General features: G+C 46.0%; 5 pseudogenes; all 5 read left to right on the plus strand.

Moving 5' to 3' along the window:
- The first annotated feature begins 17,389 nt into the window (after window positions 1-17,389).
- Window positions 17,390-17,508, plus strand: LOC143949988 (5S ribosomal RNA; annotated as a pseudogene).
- A 100-nt stretch (window positions 17,509-17,608) lies between these two features.
- On the plus strand, window positions 17,609-17,727 carry LOC143947780 (5S ribosomal RNA; annotated as a pseudogene).
- A 308-nt stretch (window positions 17,728-18,035) lies between these two features.
- Window positions 18,036-18,154, plus strand: LOC143949817 (5S ribosomal RNA; annotated as a pseudogene).
- Window positions 18,155-18,254: 100 nt separating this feature from the next.
- LOC143950008 (5S ribosomal RNA) lies at window positions 18,255-18,371 on the plus strand (annotated as a pseudogene).
- Window positions 18,372-18,469: 98 nt separating this feature from the next.
- On the plus strand, window positions 18,470-18,589 carry LOC143949615 (5S ribosomal RNA; annotated as a pseudogene).
- Window positions 18,590-20,484: the final 1,895 nt, after the last annotated feature.

Consider the following 20,484-nt stretch of genomic DNA (forward strand, 5'->3'; position numbering starts at 1 on the left):
TTACAACACAACTGCGGTCCCCACATATAATAGATTCTCCCCACTGATGGATCCACCAAACCCGGATAATAGGAATGGTGTATATGATCCACCCACATACAATCAGTATAATGGTACTCATAGAAGCCAGGATTTTCGCAAGGACCTATACCCTCCCATAAAAAGAGGTCAAGATCAAAGAGAGGGTGCAGAGGGGGAGAACGATTACAAAGGAGGAAAAAGAAGGCGGGTCTAGCAGGACAAGGCATTTTTAATCTGAGCAATAAGACTTTTTCTCAGGCTGAGTTAGCTGTTTTGGACAAGGGGCTTAAGTATGCACCCCCCAAACAATTAAACAAATTCAATACATTTATAGACGTACATAAATTTATTAGAAAAATTAATATTCAACGATATTTGACTAAAAATCCCTTTAGAACAGGTTATGTAGCGGCTACTTCTGGTACGGTACATTCAGGGTTAGCTAATCCATCTTTGTTTATACCCCCGGTTGCTACGGCTCCGGCTGTAAAGATCTTTAAAAACTTGGTATTAAAAGATCTGGAGGAACTTCCAATTAAACATGCGAATAGATCCTCCTTTCCTATGACAGGGTTTAGTTCCCTTTGCGAACAAAAAGAGGTCGTTATACGGCCAGCTGATAAGGGAGGGGGGATCGTTATCTTAGGTAAAGAACAATATAAAGCAGAAATGCGTAGGTTGTTGGAGGAACCTGGTACTTATAAACCTCTTTCTAACAACCCTACGAATGTATATAAGAGACAACTTGCTGTTCTCGTACAAAAAGGGTATGATTTGAAGATCTTGAACAATAAGGAAAAATCTTTTTTGGTTCCCATGGCCCCTAAGATCCCCATTATGTATTTCCTCCCAAAAATCCACAAGGATGCTGTTAACCCTCCAGGCAGACCAATAATTGGTGGCATAGACTCCATCACGTCGTGCATAGGCCGCTATATAGATTTCTATTTACAGCCCTTGGTGAAAAAAACACCCTCATATCTTAAAGATACCGGCGCCACTATTAGAAAACTTGAAAATATAACACTCCACGAAAACTATATTATTGCCACGGCAGACGTAGCTTCTCTCTACACTTGTATACCGCATGGGAGAGGTATAGAGGCTGTTCGGTATTTTTTAAACTCAGAAGACACACTGGCACCTTTCCAATGTGACTATTTAATTGAACTCCTTGAATTTGCTACAGAACACAATTTCTTCTGGTTTGATAGTAATTACTATTTACAACAAAGAGGCGTGGCAATGGGGGCGAAATTTGCCCCTAGCCTTGCGAATCTATTTATGGCCAAGTGGGAGGAGGATGTCGTCTATGCCTTGCAGAACCCCTCCTTGGTCATGTGGGCAAGGTACACAGACGACATCCTCCTCCTATGGAACGGCACTCCAGATTCTTTGGAAGAATTCTTTAGAGTCTTGAACGATAATGATAGAGGCATCTCATTGTCGTTTGAGATGAGTACATCTGGGATTACTTTCTTAGATTTGGAAATAGAGATTAGAAACAACCAGTTTATGTTTAAACCTTTTTTTAAAGCAACAGATCGCAATAGCTTTATCCCGTTGGATAGTTGTCACCATAGCTCGTGGCTTAAGTCAGTACCACGCAGTCAATTCCTTTGTCTACGAAGTAATTGTACTGATCTTAATACGTTTAAAATACAAGCGGGAATTTTGAAACAAAAATTTCTGGATAAGGGATATGATAATAAACTATTGGACGGTGAGCTCCAGAAAGCGATTGATACTAATAGGGTTAATCTTGTTGCAGAAAGACCACAACGGGAACATGATGATACCTATAAGTGGTCCATGTTGACATCCTTCTCATTACAACATAGACAGATTAAAACGATTATAAACAAGCATTGGGGAATATTGAAAAACTACCCAGTCTTATCGTCTAAATTACCTGAACAAGCAAAGGTGCTCTTTAGAGGAGTGCCATCTTTACAGAGACATATTGCCCCCAATGTCTTGGATCCACCCAGTCATCCATCTTTTTTTCATAACATGACGGGGTTTTTTCCGTGCAAGAGATGTGTCGTGTGTAGACACAATACATCTGGGAGATTCAAGACAACTGAGTTTACATCATCTGTAACTAATAAAATACATACCATCAAACCATTCTGTACTTGTAATACTAGATATGTAGTATACCTAATTACGTGCCCATGCGGTAAACAGTATGTAGGAAGAACAACCAGAACCTTTGCTATCAGAGTGGGGGAACATATAGCCCTCATAAAGAGTAGGGACTCAAAACACACTGTTCCGAGGCACTTCAAGGAGTATCACAACAGTGACCCCACTGGAACACAATTCCTGGTCATAGCTAAATATACACCACCTTGGAGGGGAGGAGCTATGACCAGGGGCGTGTCCAGATTGTAGACTTACTGGATATACACGATTAAATCTTACTTTCCCTTTGGACTCAATGTGGAGTGGGATATTAATACGTTCATTAATGAGGGTTGAGATAGTGTTATTTATATACTAGAAATGTATACCTTAAGATTTTCTGGTCGATGTTTTAGGGTTTTTTATATTTTATTTTTTGTTTGTATTATTTAGACGCCGTTATGTGACAGATAGACATTTGATGTTGTCACTAGGGTGTCAATGTACGCCTTGTAATATACAGCCTGAAAATAGGTATAAAGATAGTTGAGCTTTATACTAACAACTATATCTCAGATTAATTAGATTAGATTATCGTTACAAACTAATGTTTACTGTTTGCTGTCATCGGCACCAGATGATTGCCTGTTCCTATAGATGAGATATGTATTCCTGGAGAATGTTTTTTTGCCATATATGTTATGTTATTTTAATGTTGTAATATAATATATGTAAAGTTATTCCAACCCTGATAGGCACCACGTTCCGCCCGCTTTTTATATATATTTTTTTATTTTTACCCATTTACGTTTCATATACTTTGGAAATGATGAGATTACGTTCCACTCATTTCCCTTATTGAAAGACGGTCACACTATACGATGCGTTCCACTTCATAAGTGCTTGCACACCACGTAAGCCGGAAGTGGGACGTTCGTATCCATGCGTCTGGTCACGAAGGTCATCTCTTTATGGTCGATTGTTTGATTGGCCGATCGACGAACGTGATGAACGCCTTTGCGTTCGCGCCTTTTTACTGCTGTTGCTGTGATTAACTTAAATATATAGTAAACCCGGAAACATTTGTATGTCTTTCCGGAAAAATATGATTTGTTTTACAGTTTTTTGTCATTGCTTTAGCCGTTTTTTCAATCCGACGCTTACTTTTTATATGAGGTCCACTATTAATATTAATGGTTGACCTTTGGATAATCTAATTTAATATACGTTAGGCCTGTTTATCCGAACGGGTTCATAACGAGGCGTGAAACGCGGGTTGACGGCCATTCTATACCGGAAATTAATCCCGGTGACACGGGCTGAACAAATTCGTGCCTAATTGAGGGTTTGGTATTTAAGTGTGTAAGCTGCAGCCGAGTAGTACCCCAGATTACGTCTTATACGACGAAACGCGTCGGCACTCTGCTACAACCTTGTTTTATCTTAAGCGCACAAACCACTTTATACATGTAAGTTTTGTACGTTTATTTTTTATCTATTTCTATAAAAAAGGAATTACGCTATGTTTGGTCCCTGCTTCTTTTTCTTATGTTCCTAAACCGTTTTTTGGATATATCTGGTTGGAGTTAAAACACCTTGTAACCCGTGACAAGATCATCCATACTTGGGGTCTCCCTTGGTGAACTGCCGCTGTGAGGACTTGCATATAATTGCAAAGGCTTGTATGATCCCCCAAATGTAAATTTGTGAGGATCCAACATCTCTGGTAAGCCTCCAATTCGTTTGGTGATGGGAACTGTACATGACTAATATATGAATCTTAGAAAGGAGGTGCAATTTTTTCACGTTTTTGGATCATACCAAGATATCACACACTAAAGACTTTGTGTTTTGTGACTTTGCCCTTCCATTTGGCTAATTTTATTATTTTTTTCTTTTTACTTGGATACTCTTTGTGTCACTTATATATATAATTTATGTCAAAAATTTACATATTCTGAGCACTATTCTACAGTGTAATCTTACATTTACATGAAAGATTTATGAGTTCTACCGATTGATGTTATGAGAAGCGCTACACTTTTTTACAATATGGGTTGTCTGCAATATCTACATTTGTGAGAGTTTTTATCGTCCCGGTCGCCTCCACCCAAAAGTTCCTCAAGGCCGAGCATGCCCAGAAAATGTGTCCCATGGTCCCCGTATCTAAATTGCACCTCCAACAAACATCCGGGATCGATCTATTCATTTTATTCAGAAGGTTTGGGACTCTATACCAGCGTGAGACTATCTTGTATCCTGATTCTTGATATTGGTTTGCGATGGAAGCTTTATGTACTAAGGTCAGGATCTTCCCTATCTGTTGTGGGGTAAATGTGATGCCTAAGTCCCTCTCCATTTGTGGATAAATGGTGGGGTCGACTCCTCCTCCTCCTGACTACTCAATAGGTTGTACAGGAGGGAGAGGGTGTGTCGCACAGGTTCCCTTTTGTGACAGATGGATTCATAGGGCGTCAGGTCTCTAGGAGTGTAGGGGGCCCTTTGTATGGCCAGAAGAAAGTGACGAAGTTGATAAGCACTAAACAAGTCAAGCGGAGGGTCAGAAAGCTCGGCGACAGTTTGCGTAGTCGGGAGCCCTCCCGAGGGCCACACCTCTCCCAGACGCTGTTTCCCCACCACTGTCAACTGTCGCAGTTTCTTGTTGGTAAATCCCGGTGGGAAGTCTGGATTACCTATAACCCAAGTCATTGGTGACGGCAGGGGAGCAATGTGTGTGCAGCGGAACAACCTCCGCACAACAGCCAACGTAGCTCCCACTATGGGGTGATCTCTGAGGTCTTTTGGTAAGGAGGACAGGAGCCACGGGGAGGTCAATAGGGGAATTGATCCATCCTCAATCTCCATCTCCACCCACTGCTTGTGTGGGCCATTACAATGCCAATCAACGACTCTCGCTAGCAGAGTCGCTCTGTAGTATTGTCTCAGATCTGGGAGACCCAGACCCCCCTTGTCCTTTGGTCTGGCAAGCAATTGCAAACGGCTCTGGGCGGTTTGCGCGCCCAAACAAAGTCCCGGAGCAGCACCTGCAGTTGTCTGAAAAAAATTGGGGGTAACCGGATCGGTAATGTCTGGAACAAATATAAGATCCGCGGGAGGGCCGTCATTTTGAATGCATTACAGCGCCCGAACCAGGTCAGTGTTAAAGCATGCCAGTTTCCCAAATCAGATTTCAGTCTATTCAGGGGAGGGACAAAATTAAGCCGGTACAATTGCGCTAAATCCACTGCGATGTCAACGCCCAGGTAACGTATAGATTTTTCAGCCCAGTAGAATGGAAAAGCGGAGCGGAGCCTCTTGGCCTCACCATCCGGGACCAATATATTCACTACAGCCGACTTGGCGCAATTGATTTTATAGTTTGATAGGCTGCCGTATCGCCGGAGAGACGCGAGTATATTGGGAAGCAAAATGTGTGGATTGGAGACGGAAAAAATTAGATCGTCAGCGTACGCCGCAATTTTGTGGTGTGCCGAGGGTTTGGATATGCCAGTAATATTCGGGTCATTCCGAACGTGACACATAAGTGGTTCCAGTGTCAGCATAAAAATTAGGGGAGACAGAGGGCACCCCTGCCTCGTCCCATTAGTGATGGGGAAAGAGTCCGAGCACCACTCGTTCACCCGTACCGCTGCTGACGGCGTGGAGTAAAGCGACATTACCCAGCTCATCATGTTGGTGCCAAGACCTATATGTTCCAGGGTGGCCTGCATAAAGTGCCAGGCCGCCCTGTCAAAGGCCTTCTCCGCGTCCGTTGACAACATAAGCAAGGGCCTACCCTGTACATGCGCTGCATGGATTAAATTGAGGACACGGGCCGTATTGTCTCTAGCTTCCGACTTATTTTTATTTTTTTTGCTTTTTTCCCAAGGTGACCATCTTGGCGTTTGTCAAGAGGGTTGAAAGTGCCTGAAGAGATTGCCTACGGGCACATCACCCTGAAAGCACCCAATCTCGTTTGACGTTGGAGGCTAAGAAGAGTCGGGCCTTGTTAGTACCTGGATGGGAGACCGTCTGGAAATACCAGGTGTCGTAGACTTCTTTTTATGTTGTTGGCGTTGACCTGTTTTTTTTCTGCTTGTTTCCCAAAGTGACCATCTAGGTGTTTGTCAAGAGGGTTGAGAGTGCCTGAAGAGATTGCCTATGGCCACATCACTCTGAAAGCACCCAATCTCGCCTGATCTTAGGGAGGACGGGGGGAGAAGAGAGTGCAAAGATGGAGAGAGAGGAGGGGGGGGGGGGGTGGCGTCAGGGAAAAAAAGAAAAATAAAGACAAAAAGGGAGGGGGGGGGGAATGCCACCCAGGGCAGACATGGCCTACATAGGTAAACGTTAGATGTTCAGTCGTTTTCTGGGACAGGGGCGCTGCTCACCTCCCGAATGTAGTCTCGAGTACCAGTAAAATACCTCCAGGGCCTCCATGTAACACTAAATGCCTCTTCAGTGTTGTGAAGGGTGGCGGTCAATTCTTCCATCCGGAGAATATGATTGACTTTGGAATACCACAGCACCTTGGATGGGAGCTGAGGCTGCCTCCACAGTGTGGGAATGCAGGCCCAGGCGGCGTTCAGGAGTTGCATCGTGAGGGTTTTTTTGTATTTTCGAATAGGCTGTTCGGTCAAGTGTAGAAGGCACGCTGCTGGGTTGTCTGCGATATCTACATTTGTGAGAGTTTTTATCGTCCCGGTCACCTCCACCCAAAAGTTCCTCAAGGCCGGGCATGCCCAGAAAATGTGTCCCATGGTCCCCGTATCTGAATTGCACCTCCAACAAACATCCGGGATCGATCTATTCATTTTATTCAGAAGGTATGAGACTCTATACCAGCGTGAGACTATCTTGTATCCTGATTCTTGATATTGGTTTGCAATGGAAGCTTTATGTACTAAGGTCAGGATCTTCCCTATCTGTTGTGGGGTAAATGTGATGCCTAAGTCCCTCTCCCATTTGTGGATAAATGGTGGGGTCGACTCCTCCTCCTCCTGACTACTCAATAGGTTGTACAGGAGGGAGAGGGTGTGTCGCACAGGTTCCCTTTTGTGACAGATGGATTCATAGGGCGTCAGGTCTCTAGGAGTGTAGGGGGCCCTTTGTATGGCCAGAAGAAAGTGACGAAGTTGATAAGCACTAAACAAGTCAAGCGGAGGGTCAGAAAGCTTGGCGACGGGGGGGGTGTGGCCGGATGGAGATGGGCGTGAGTGAGTGAGCAGGAGTGCGAGTGTGTCCGAGCTCCTAGCCTCCGCCCTGCGATGCGAGGAACGTAGCTCGCTGGTGGATACAGCTGCCGCTCCCTGGCTCCCTCTATCGTAGCTCCGTAACGAACGATTGACTTGGAGCGTGCGTTATCACGACGGCTGCACAGCACGGACGGAGATCATTGGAAGAACCCGAGGAGGATTCCGCGCTAGGTTTCGCTACCGCGGGAGATCCGACCGGAGATCCGAGGATAGACGAACGCTTACAACGCCGCACGAGGGCACGCGGAGAGAGCACTACGATCAACTCGGACGAGCAAATCTCCCGGAGACATCCGACAGCTCTATGGATGAAAGAACTTTGGTTGCAGTGTGGTGAGAAACGCTATATAACTCAGTGGGATGAAAGTTAAGAACCTGTGTAGTAGAGACTTGGTTACTTCTTAATGTTTGCCTCTCCCTATCTGCTTTACTTCTGATAATCGCTGGCTGAAGCAAGTCTACCCCATAAACGTAAATATAATTAATCTAGGATTCAGGTGCCGCGCGCTTGGTGAATTGACTGGCCCCCCCTCAGGGTCCTTTTGCTGAAAAATCGGGCCTTTTTGCTGGGAGAATTGATTTAGCGATACAAACTGCATTATTACTATTTTCCGCTGGTTTGGTGACTCCTTTATGTGGACTTTACCATGCTTAGCAAAAGAGCGATAGAAGATACATCCCATGGAGAGGGAAATCAAAAAACACGTGCTGCCAAAGAAAAGCTAAATCAAGCCTCTGCGGCCTTGAAACTCAAGCGCTTTGCTCATGCAACTTCTCCAGGCAGGAAAGTTCAACATCATCCACCAGGTCAATTTAAAACGCAGGGGCCAGTGGGGGACAGAAGGAGTGCAGGTCGCCCCTCACTGGATCCTGGTACCCTACTGCCGGGAGGTGGGGTGGGTGAGCCATCCCAGGAGGACAGTAGTACGGCCCAAAAACCTGGGGGGGGTGGGGAACCGACTTTACGAGAGATACTGCTGGCGGTTAATGACTGTAAAAATTATATTTCTGGGCTGGACAGACAACTGAGTAATATCCAAAATGAACTGTACGCTATGAGTCAACAATTAAGCAATACCATCGACCAGTGGCGGCTGGTGAAGTTTTAGGATGGGGGGGCGCAAGACCCCGCCCATCCACGGTTGGCCCCTCCCACTTCTCATAAGCCACACCCAGAACCATGCTTATGTCAGCACAAACACAACACATGGAACAACTGTAATGGATCCATGACTGAGCAGGGAAACCAATACAAAGTAAGCAGGTAAAGTAACACCAAACCACTCCAACACCTGCACAGGGAGAAGCCACATTTCAACAGTCTGCACTTCTCATCACCACAAAAACCAACCACACTTAGAGCAACTCGTGCACAAATAACGAATGTGCTTTGTAAAGCCTGACCCTGCTCAACACATGTTCTCCTCTCCCTTCTCATTTATCTCGCTTTGTGCAAACACCAGAAAACGAATCACCATCATCATATACAGATCACACCGCACAGATGGGACTGCTAACGTAAAACAATAACACTTTCTACACCAGTTTATATAATAAAACGAGCCATGGTGCCAAAACAATACACAGAAATCCGACGTGTGGAAGTTGAACAATAATGTTTCCCTGTGTTAATAAACAGATGACAATGATATACTTTTTGTGGAAGGATGCCCTGTGCACTTACCATCAGAGAGGCAAATAGTCCCCAGCAGGAGGGTGAGGATTGCAAGGGTTCTCAGGTCCATGTTGCTCCTGGGTGGCTAGGCTCAGCTCTGGCTATGTTCTCTAGCAGAGTCAGTGTGAAGAATGAGCTGAACTCAGAGAGGAGAAGCCTGGAAGGAAGTGCAGAGCAGGGGGAGGAGAAAAGCTCCAGTGATTTATCACCTCTGGCATGTTATTACATCCTTCCTCTATTAAAGAGTTGGATGGAAATCAGCAGATCTCTATTTCAGCATAGGTAGGTTTAGGTTATCTGCTAATAGCACATGAAATCAGAAGCCCACTTACCTGACTGTGTGCTCCTCTCCGTGTTCTCCACAGCCGCTCCTCTCCTGCACACCGCTCTACTCTTCTTACTTCCTGTTTCCTCTCTCAGGTGAGATGGGAGAGAGAAGACAGGAAGTGACATCTGAGTCAACTCAGATGTCAATCAAACTGCCCGCCCGGCCGTAGTAACACATACTACAGCGCCGGGCGGAAGCTACTCAGCGCTTCAGAAAGCGCCCTGAGGCGGGCTAAACGCCCGCAAATGAAGCGCCACACCTGCAATCTCATGATTGCATTGGCGTGGCGTTTCCCGGCGTGCACTGTTACCGGCGCTCGAGCACTTCCTCTTAAAGAACTTTTTTTTTTTTTTTAAAGGGGCAGTTTTAAAACTTTTTTTTTTTTTTTTTACATTTTTTTTTTTTTTTTTGTGACCACACAGGGGGGGCGGCGCCCGGGCGCCCCCTATGGACGGGCCGCCACTGCCATCGACAGAATAGACGCCCTAGAGGGAAGATTAAGCACGGTGGAAGATGAACTATCTCCCCTCCAGGAAAAAATAGCCACTCTCCAGAAACAAATTGTCGCACAGGCATCCAAAATTGACGACATGGACAATAAGAACCGCAGGAACAATGTGCGACTAATCGGCTCCAGAGGGAAGCGAGGGTTCAGACCCCGTAATTTTTTTGGAAAATTGGTTTAAGGAATTACTGGGAGATGTCTCCTTCTCCTCGCCCTCCAGCATCGAAAGAGCCTACAGAGTTCCTCCTAGATCTCATTTCTCGGGGGGACGCTGTAGGCCAATGATATTGAAATTTATCAATTACAACGATCGAGTGATCTTGATGCGGAGGGTTAGGGGATTGGGAGACATCTTCTACAAGGAGACTAGGGTGTCATTCTATCCAGATTTTTCACCGGACTTACAGAAACTGAGAGCGGAGTTTATTCCTGTTAAACGCACCCTGAAATCGCATAAGATAATGTATGCCCTATTGTATCCAGCCCGACTCCGAGTGTCTGCTTTGGGCTCAACAATTTTCTTTAACTCCCCGCAGGAGGCCGTGAACTGGCTGGAGGAACACAAAGAGGCCCTTTAATGATACTTAGAGTCGGCCTGTATTAGCCCCTTTTTTTTTTTTTATTATTGGGGGGGGGGAGAGGAGAGGTTGTTTTTTCTGGAGAGGCGGGAGAGGGGGGTGTGGGGGTTGGGGGGGGGGGGGGTTGTAAGGGGGAAGGTAAATTTTTGTGTATGTATTTTTGAAAATAATTTTTTTTATGTACCCATCTCGCTGAAGGATTGGGGAGCCTTAATGCTACAACTGGTTGCTTTGGTGAGACGGGCAAAACGATATGATAAATTGATTAGTAATGGGGTAAATACTATGGAGTATAGAGCACTGCGATATCACAAAGCAAATTAATAGCCTATAAAATTTCACATTTGAAGCAGTAAACGAGGTGTTATGGAAGAGTTGTGAGGGGGGGTTGAGGGAGTAAAAAGGAAGAGGGTACATCCCCCTTTTTTTTTTTTTTTTTTTTTTTTTTTGCATTATGAGAAATTGTGTACTATAAGATGAGTTGTTTTGTATATAAAGACACGGTTATAGACACAGTGGGAAGGTGGGGGTGTGAGGGTCGGAGGGGGGGTTGTATGAGAGAATATAATTATATGTAGGTATGCTATTGGGAACAATTCTATTTGTGAACCCATCTTGGTAAAGGGACGGGGGGTTAAATTGTTGCCGCCCGCCGCTCGAGCAGGGTGGGGGAAAAATGAAATGATTAAAGTTGAGGTATAGTACTATAGATATAGAACACTGTGATGCCACATGGCGAAAAAATAGCACACACAATTTTACACTAGAAGGGGTAATGAGACTTTATAGTTGAGTTGGGTCTGTGGGACTTGGGGGGGTGGGTAGGGGGGGGGACTTATATATAAGCTTTATCTTTTTCTTTTTTTTTTTTCCTCGGTAGGGCATGACGGGTGCTACGGAGGGATTACGATCCCACCACATAAGAATTTTGATGGGGAGTGATAAGATCACGTGGGGGGATGGTGAGCTCGGACACTTTTTGAATGGGGTATGATTATACCGGCTACAATTGAGACCCCTAAGGGTGGCTCAGATGGGCAGGAATGGGTGGGGGGTGGGAGGGAGGGGAGTCTTCGAACACACGCTGTGAGTAACGGGGCAGCGATGAGGGGCAGGTTGAGAAGGGGAGTGGCGGTGGGGGGAGGAAGCGGTTCCCTCTCCCCCTACCCCCTGCCCTTCATGGACATATTAACCACTGGAGTCGATGAGTGGGAGGAATATCATTGGAGTCGATGGGTAGGTGGAATATAACCTCGTGGAATGTGAGGGGCTTGGGAGACCCTAAGAAATGGAGGTCTGTGATGTTGGAGTTGGAGGGTAGAGGACCTGGTTTACTCTTTTTGCAGGAAACCCATCTGACTCCAACTACGGCCCCTCTGCTCCATGATCGGAAATTCCAGGCATACTACCATTCCTTTCATTCATCGTACTCCCGCGGCGTGAGTGTGTTGGTATGGAAGGGCACGGATTTTTTATGTAAAGAGTCCCAGATAGATGGGGAGGGGAGATTTGTTTTCTTGCACTGTCAGGTGGCTGGGCAAGAATGTATTCTAGCAAACATCTATATACCCCCTCCTTTCAAATTAGAGGTTATGGATAAATTTCTCATGTTCAGCCTGGGTAAAATGGGTGTCCCATGGATAATTGCTGGGGATTTTAATGAAACTATAGATAAACGCCTAGATAGATTTCCTTGTCCAACTGGGAATAGAACAGGCCGATTACACGAACTTCTTATGGCAGTTGGTTTAAGAGACATCTGGCGTATGCGACATCCCCAGGATAGGCAGTACTCCTGCTTCTCCAGTACCCATCAGACGCTGTCAAGAATAGACATGGGTTTGGGGAACAACGAGGCAGTGGGAGTGGTGGTAGACATAGAATATGGGGTACGGGGGATCTCAGACCATTCCCCTTTGGCTATAACTGTGAACACGGGAGAGTGCGCCCCACTGAGAGAATGGAGAATAAACCCCGCTTGGCTGGAACTAATTGATAGATCCAATCTTCTGGGAGATCAAATAGGGGAATTTCTCCAGACTAACAGGGGGACAGCGGCATCTGGAGTGGTTTGGGATTCCCTAAAAGCCTCTCTTAGAGGAATACTTATACAGAATATTGCAAGGACAAAACGGGAATCCCGAGACCAAGAGGGGAAAATCCGAAATGACGTTATTCAGGCTGAGAGAGAGTTCGTGGAGGATCCATCGCCGGGGAAACAACAGATTTGGGAGGATAGCCAACAGATGTATAAAATGGCACTTCTAAAAAGGGTAGAAAATCAACGCATTTTCCAACGCCAATATTATTTTGGCGAAGGGGAGAAGGTGGGTCGAGCTCTTTCTTTATTGACTCGCACCAATAGCTCCCCCACAGGAATACAGGCAATTAAAACACAGAAGGGTGACTTTGTCTCTAGGCCCTCCGAGGTCATGAAGGTGCTGGGCGAGTATTACAGAACCTTATATAAATCAAACACACAGGGATGGGAGGCTCTGGACACTAACTTTTTGCAGCAAACAGGTATCCCCGTGCTTTCAGACCAGGATAAATTGAATTTAGATCTACCACTTACTTTGGAAGAACTAAAAGGTGCAATGAATAGTATGCCCAATTGTAAATCTCCTGGCCCTGATGGCCTTCCAGTGGAAATTTATAAGCGATACAGCGAACAGCTGATCCCGGCACTACTGGAAATGTTAAACTATGCACTAGAGGCGGGGGAACTCCCCGCTTCAATGAGCGAGGCTAATATCACTTTAATCCTTAAAGAGGGGAAGGACCAACATGAGGTCTCGTCATACCGGCCGATATCTCTGCTATGCTCAGATATCAAAATCCTAGCCAAGGCCCTAGCAATTCGTTTAAATAGTTGTATATATAAATTAATACATCCAGACCAGTCTGGGTTTGTCCCAGGCAGAACAACTAATACTAATATTAGAAGGGTTTTTTTAAACCTACAAATACCTAGAGATAGTGATAACCCAGGTGCCATACTAGCGTTGGACGCCGCCAAGGCTTTCGACAGCCTGGAGTGGGACTATCTTTGGGGTGTATTAGAACGTTTCGGCTTTGGCCCCCAATTCATCCAGTGGGTAAAACTACTATACAGGGGACCCAGGGCCAAGATTAAAATGGGGACCCTATTTTCTGAAGTGTTCTATCTAGAAAGAGGTACGAGAGAGGGATGCCCGCTGTCTCCCCTCCTGTTCGTGCTAGCTATGGAACCCCTGGCTGTGATGGCGAAAATACGCCCGGACATCCGGGGATTCCGGCGCGGACTAGAGGAGGAGAAGCTGGCTTTGTTTGCAGACGACGTCTTGTTTTTTCTTGACGATGTGCGCTCCACTCTGAATAGGGTAGTACGGCTGATGGACGAATTTGGGCAGCAATCAGGTTTGGTCATCAATTGGAGTAAATCAGCCCTTATGCCACTATCGGAGTTTGAAGACCAAACATCGTCTATAGTTGAGGGACTAGAAGTGGTACCCAAGCTGAAATACTTGGGTGTCTGGATTTCCAGAGAGATAGACCAGTATGTTGAGGAGAATCTGGTACCATTATTGGCAAAGCTGAAACAGAAGGTTAATAGCTGGTGTCGCCTCCCCCTGTCGGTGGCGGGGCGTTGTAATTTAGTAAAAATGATTTGGCAGCCACAGATCCTATATATCCTCCACAATTCCCCGGTCTGGATCAACCAGAAATGGTTTAACAGACTGGAGGGATTAATTCGAGAATTAATATGGAAAAAGCGACAGCCTCGGATTCGGCTGCGGACGCTGCAGCTCCCGGTGGAAAAGGGAGGAGTAGCGCTGCCACATTTAAGAACATACTTTCTATCAGCCCAGCTCCAGCATTTGACTGGGGCTGGACTGGAAGAGGGTGGCTGTCCAAATCATAAATTGATGATTAATAAGGCATATCATAGAACTCTAGTTGAAGTTCTAGAGGCTAATTCATTCGCTTGTAAATGCCCCACCAATACCTTGGCGAGGAAAGTATGGCAGATAGCAAAGCAACTCTTGGCCTATGGGGGGGTAACTGAGTATACCCCCCTATGGAACAATGGAGAACTGGCTGAACTAAACTGTATAGCCCGGTCCCAGGAGTGGGAGAGGAGGGGGATTAGAAGACTGGTGCATCTCTACCAGGGGAACACTATGAAATCTTTCGAAGATCTCCGCCAGGAATACGACATCTCCAATAAAACATTTTATATATATTTGCAAGTGAGGCATGGGATACATTCACAGTTTGGCACACTTACTATCGAGAGGACAAAGAACCCCTTGTTACAGAGATTTCTTGAGCAAGGACAAACAAAGGGCCAGATCTCTAGCTTGTATACAAAACTCAGGGATAAAGTTTTGAATGGAGAAGGACCGGACAAGAGCAGGAGGGGATGGGAGGAAGACCTGGGACCAATTGAGCAGGAACAATGGGACGAGATCCTAGCACAGGGGAATTTGGTGTCTATCTCCCCATCGCAGCGTATGTCCCATAAGCTTTTTTTATATAGGGCATACTATACCCCCAAAAAAATGCAGAGGATAAGCAATAGGTCCAACGGGGAGTGCCCTAGATGTAGAGCACCAGGAGACCTGCTCCATATGGTATGGAAGTGCCCAAAACTGTATTGGTACTGGATAGAAATTGTGCACAGAATAAATATAATTTTTAATACCACCTTAGAACCTGAAGCTAGGACTTGTCTATTAGGGATTATGGAAAGGGGTGGAATCCCTGCTGTAACAAAAACATCTATATTAAGATGCCTGTACCAGGCCAGACGCTTAATCGCGATGAATTGGCAGGCAAAGAATCCTCCAGCACTGCAAGCATGGATAAATGCCATCAATTCCATAATTTGGTGCGAACGGGCAATGTATATTAGACAAAATAACCTTAAAAAATTCAAGCTGCTATGGAATCCATGGTTGAGGGACATCGGCTTCCCCCTAGATGAGATAGTGGAGGATGGGACCTAGAGTGCACCTATCGGTCTCAGGCCGGGGGCGGCCTGGGAGCCTACTGGAAGCTCCTTATTTCTGTCCCTGAATGGATTCGCCACTTTGTTATTGGCTATCCAGATAAGCTTGTTTGGATTTAGCAGCGTGTGTTCAAAGAACAGGGGTATGGGGGGGAGGAGGGGTTAGCCCTACAGGGGCGTTAGCGATAATTAGAGGGATAGATATGACCATGTCTTGGGTGTTAAGCAGTCTCTTTGGAAGAAAAACTCGGTATTTTTGGCTGACATGTATACCCCCTCTATGTATGTAAAACTATGTTTTATTTATGTATGTATAAGTAAAATTCTTTTCTCAATAAAAAACAATTAAATTAAAAAAAAAGAAAGCTCGGCGACAGTTTGCGTAGTCGGGAGCCCTCCCGAGGGCCACACCTCTCCCAGACGCTGTTTCCCCACCACTGTCAACTGTCAAAGTTTCTTGTTGGTAAATCCCAGTGGGAAGTCTGGATTACCTATAACCCAAGTCATTGGTGACGGCAGGGGAGCAATGTGTGTGCAGCGGAACAACCTCCGCACAACAGCCAACGTAGCTCCCACTACGGGGTGATCTCTGAGGTCTTTTGGTAGGGAGGACAGGAGCCACGGGGAGATCAATAGGGGAATGGATCCATCCTCAATCTCCATCTCCACCCACTGCTTGTGTGGGCCATTACAATGCCAATCAACGACTCTCTCTAGCAGAGTCGCTCTGTAGTATTGTCTCAGATCTGGGTGACCCAGACCCCCCTTGTCCTTTGGTCTGGCAAGCAATTGCAAATGGGCTCTGGGCGGTTTGCGCGCCCAAATAAAGTCCCGGAGCAGCACCTGCAGTTGTCTGAAAAAAATTGGGGGTAACCGGATCGGTAATGTCTGGAACAAGTATAAGATCCGCGGGAGGGCCGTCATTTTGAATGCATTACAGCGCCCGAACCAGGTTAGTGTTAAAGCATGTCAGTTTCCCAAATCAGATTTCAGTCTATTCAGGAGAGGGACAAAATTAAGCGGGTACAATTGCGCCAAATCCGCTGCGATGTCAACGCCCAGGTAACGTATAGATTTTTCAGCTCAGTAGAATGGAAAAGCGGAGCGTAGCCTCTTGGCCTCACCATCCGGGACCGATATATTCAATACAGCCGACTTGGCGCAATTGATTTTATAGTTTGATAGGCTGCCCTATCGCCGGAGAGCCGCGAGTATATTGGGAAGCGAAATGTGTGGATTGGAGACGAAAAAAATCAGATCGTCAGCGTACGCCGCAATTTTGTGGTGTGCCGAGGGTTTGGATATGCCAGTAATATTTGGGTCATTCCGAACGTGACACATAAGTGGTTCCAGTGTCACAATAAAAATTAGGGGAGACAGAGGCACCCCTGCCTCGTCCCATTAGTGATGGGGAAGGAGTCCGAGCACCACTCGTTCACCCGTACCGCTGCCGACGGCGTGGAGTAAAGCGACATTACCCAGCTCATCATGTTGGGGCCAAGACCTATATGTTCCAGGGTGGCCTACAAACGTCAAGATGGTCACCTTGGGAAACAAGCAAAAAAATTAAAAATAAGTCGTAAGCTAGAGACAATACGGCCCGAGTCCTCAATTTAATCCATTTAGCGCATGTACAGGGAAGGCCCTTGCTTATGTTGTCAACGGACGTGGAGAAGGCCTTTGACAGGGTGGCCTGGCACTTTATGCCAGGCCACCCTGTCAAAGGCCTTCTCCACGTCCGTTGACAACATAAGCAAGGGCCTTCCCTGTACATGCGCTAAATGGATTAAATTGAGGACTCGGGCCGTATTGTCTCTAGCTTACGACTTATTTTTAATTTTTTTGCTTGTTTCCCAAGGTGACCATCTTGACGTTTGTCAAGGGGGTTGAAAGTGCCTGAAGAGATTGCCTATGGGCACATCACCCTGAAAGCACCCGATCTCGTTTGATGTTGGAGGCTAAGAAGAGTCGGGCCTTGTTAGTACCTGGATGGAAGACCGCCTGGGAATACGAGGTGTCGTAGACTTCTTTTTATGTTGTTGGCGTTGACCTGTTTTTTTTTCGCTTGTTTCCCAAAGTGACCATCTTGGTGTTTGTCAAGAGGGTTGAGAGTGCCTGAAGAGATTGCCTATAGCCACATCACTCTGAAAGCACCCAATCTCGTCTGATCTTGGAGGCTAAGAAGAGTCGGGCCTGGTTAGTACCTGGATGGGAGACCACCTGGGAATACCAATTATTGTAGGCTTCCTTTTATGTTGTTGGCATTGATTCATTTTTTTTTCCCTTGTTTCCCAAGGTGACCATCTTGGCATTTGTCAAGAGGGTTGAGAGTGCCGAAAAGAGATCGCTTACAGCAGCATCACCCTGAAAGAGCCCTATCTCTTCTCTTCTCTGAGGCTAAGAAGGGTTGGGCCTAGTTAGTACCTGGATGGGAGATGGCAGGTGCCGTATTCTTCTTTTTATGTTGTTGACATTGACATGTTTTTTTTCGCTTGTATCTCAAGGTGACTATCTTGGCATTTGTCAAGAGGGTTGAGAGTGCCCAAAGAGATTGCCTATGGGCACATAACCCTGAAAGCGCCCGATCTCCTCTGATCTCAGAGGCTAAACAGGGTTGGGCCTTGCTAGTACCTGGATTGGAGACCACCTGGGAATACTAGGTGTTGTAGGCTTCTTTTTATGTTGTTGGCGTTGACTTGTTTTTTTTTTTTTTTTTGCCAAAGGTGACCATCTTGGTGTTTGTCTAGAGGGTTGAGAGTGCCTGAAGAGCTCGCCTATGGCCACATAACCCTGAAAGCACCAGATCTCGTCTGATCTCAGAGTAAACAGGGTCGGGCCTTGTTAATACCTGGATGGGAGACCACCTGGGAATACTAGGTGCTGTAGACTTCTTCTTATGTTGTTGGCGTTGACTTGTTTTTTTTGTTTGTTTCCCAAGGTGACCATCTTGGCGTTAGTCAAGAGGGTTGAGAGTGCCTGAAGAAATCTCCTACGGCCACATCACCCTGAAAGAGCCCAATCTCATCTGATCTCAGAGGCTAAGCAGGGTTGGGACCAGTTTAGTACCTGGATGGGAGACCGCCTGGGATTTCCAGATGCCGTAGGCTTCTTTTTATGTTGTTGCCATTGACCTATTTTTTTCCGCTTGTTCCCAAAGTGACCATCTTGGCGTTTGTCAAGAGAGTTGAGAGTGCCTGAAGATATTGGCTATGGCCACATCATCCTGAATCTGTTCCATCTCGTCTGATCTTGGAGGCTAAGCAGGGTCGGGCCTGGTTAATGCCTGGATGGGAGACCGCCTGGGAATACCAGGTGTCGTAGGCTTCTTTTTTTTTTTTCAAATACAATTTTTTCTCCAAACAGGGAAAGACGGTCCCCCGAGTAGACAATGCAACAGAGAAATACAGAGCAAAAAGCAGCTGAACAATACTTGATACAGGTATATTCGCAACTGTGAGTCTGCCTTCCATCAATCACAATGATTCGAGGCACGGATAAAGTACTGTACCAAGATCCAGGGTCACACAAACCCCAGGTCCCTCCGGCATAATCCATCCTGAGGGGGGTGTGGGGGCCGTCATTCCCAATTTTCCACTTTTTCCAAAAGAGAGAGGGGGTGAGAGATAGGGGAGGAAGGCAGAAAAGAGAAGGGGTGAAAGATCAGGAAAGGAGAAGAGGGGACGAGACACGATGGCGGCCACTGTCCAAGGGGCCAGTCAAGGAAAGCTCAGAGCACTAAGGTGATAGCAGGCGACATCCTTCCAGCGAGAATATAAAGGTATTCCAGATGTCCCAGGTTTGTTTAAAAAATTCTTGTTTACCTTGTGATGTGAGGATCAAGTCCTCCATTTTTTTTAATGTCCTCTATTTTCCTAAGCCACTGAGTAATGAAAGGGTGGGACATTTTTTCCAATAGAGAGGGATGCAGGATTTCGCCGCATTTATCACATGCCGTAAAATTAATTTTTTTGTACTTCTTAATGGGAATCTGTGAATGGTGCAAGAGAAAGAATGGGGCCTTCGCTCCCGCATAGAGTCTCAAACTCCGTCTGAGGGCGGGCGAACGTTTGAGGATTGGGGATGGAATGAAGAAAATGATGTCATTGCGCCGCTCTCCAAAAAGGCAGTTGGAAAAGCCCTGTCGGATCTGTTAGGGTTGAGAAAGAAGGCCATTTTCCATCAATGACAAATTTAGACACATTGTCTAGGTTGGAATTTCTAAGTGGGTCCCCGGTTCAAAGTTCAGATGGCCACGTATAGGGAATAGGGGGGAAGTCAAAGACGTGAGTGTGTTTTGGGTAGCGATCAGGTGACTGACTTTCAACTAAGCCCCTATAGTGGGATGTGACGTCAATTCTGTGGGTAAATCCTTATAGCACCACATGGCGCTTCTTAGCGGAATTCGGGAGTGAGCTTAGAAAGTTTGTTTCGATTCCAGTCCAATACACACCCCAGATGGGAGGCCAGGTAGTAGCGTCGCAAGTCAGGGAGAACCAACCCTCCCTGTTGTTTAGACAATGTCAGCTGTGACCGCTTAAAGTGGTTTGGTACCTAAAAATGAAAGTTCATGTTATTAAAATCAACAGTTAGCATACTTACCTAAACGAACCCTGAAAAAAAAAAATATTATTTACTTACCTTTTATTTCTGATGTTTCAGCTGACTTCCGGGTTCTCCTCCCGTGGGAGTAGGGGTGGCTATCGTCCTCGCAATGGTCCCTGGGAAATTTCCCAAGAATCCATGGGGGACATTGAAATTGCGAAATCTCGCGAGATTTCGTTCGGACGCCGGTCACGTGACGAGGGCGTGTACGAATTTGCCATTTTTAAAGTGGGCAGGCAGCTGTATCTGCCATTACACACGAGGTAGCAAGCAAACAACAAAGGAAACAGCACCAGCGCATTTTTGCTTCAGCCAGCTTCTCACAAAAGGCAAGTCATGTTTATTCCATGGTATAATTAGCCTCATTATGTTGCTAATTATACCTATATTGTATTGTGTA

Source organism: Lithobates pipiens, unplaced genomic scaffold (genome assembly GCF_037356315.1).
Source record: "Lithobates pipiens isolate NorthernLeopardFrog02 unplaced genomic scaffold, aLitPip1_a1.2 Scaffold_30, whole genome shotgun sequence".
NCBI classification, from domain to species: domain Eukaryota; kingdom Metazoa; phylum Chordata; class Amphibia; order Anura; family Ranidae; genus Lithobates; species Lithobates pipiens.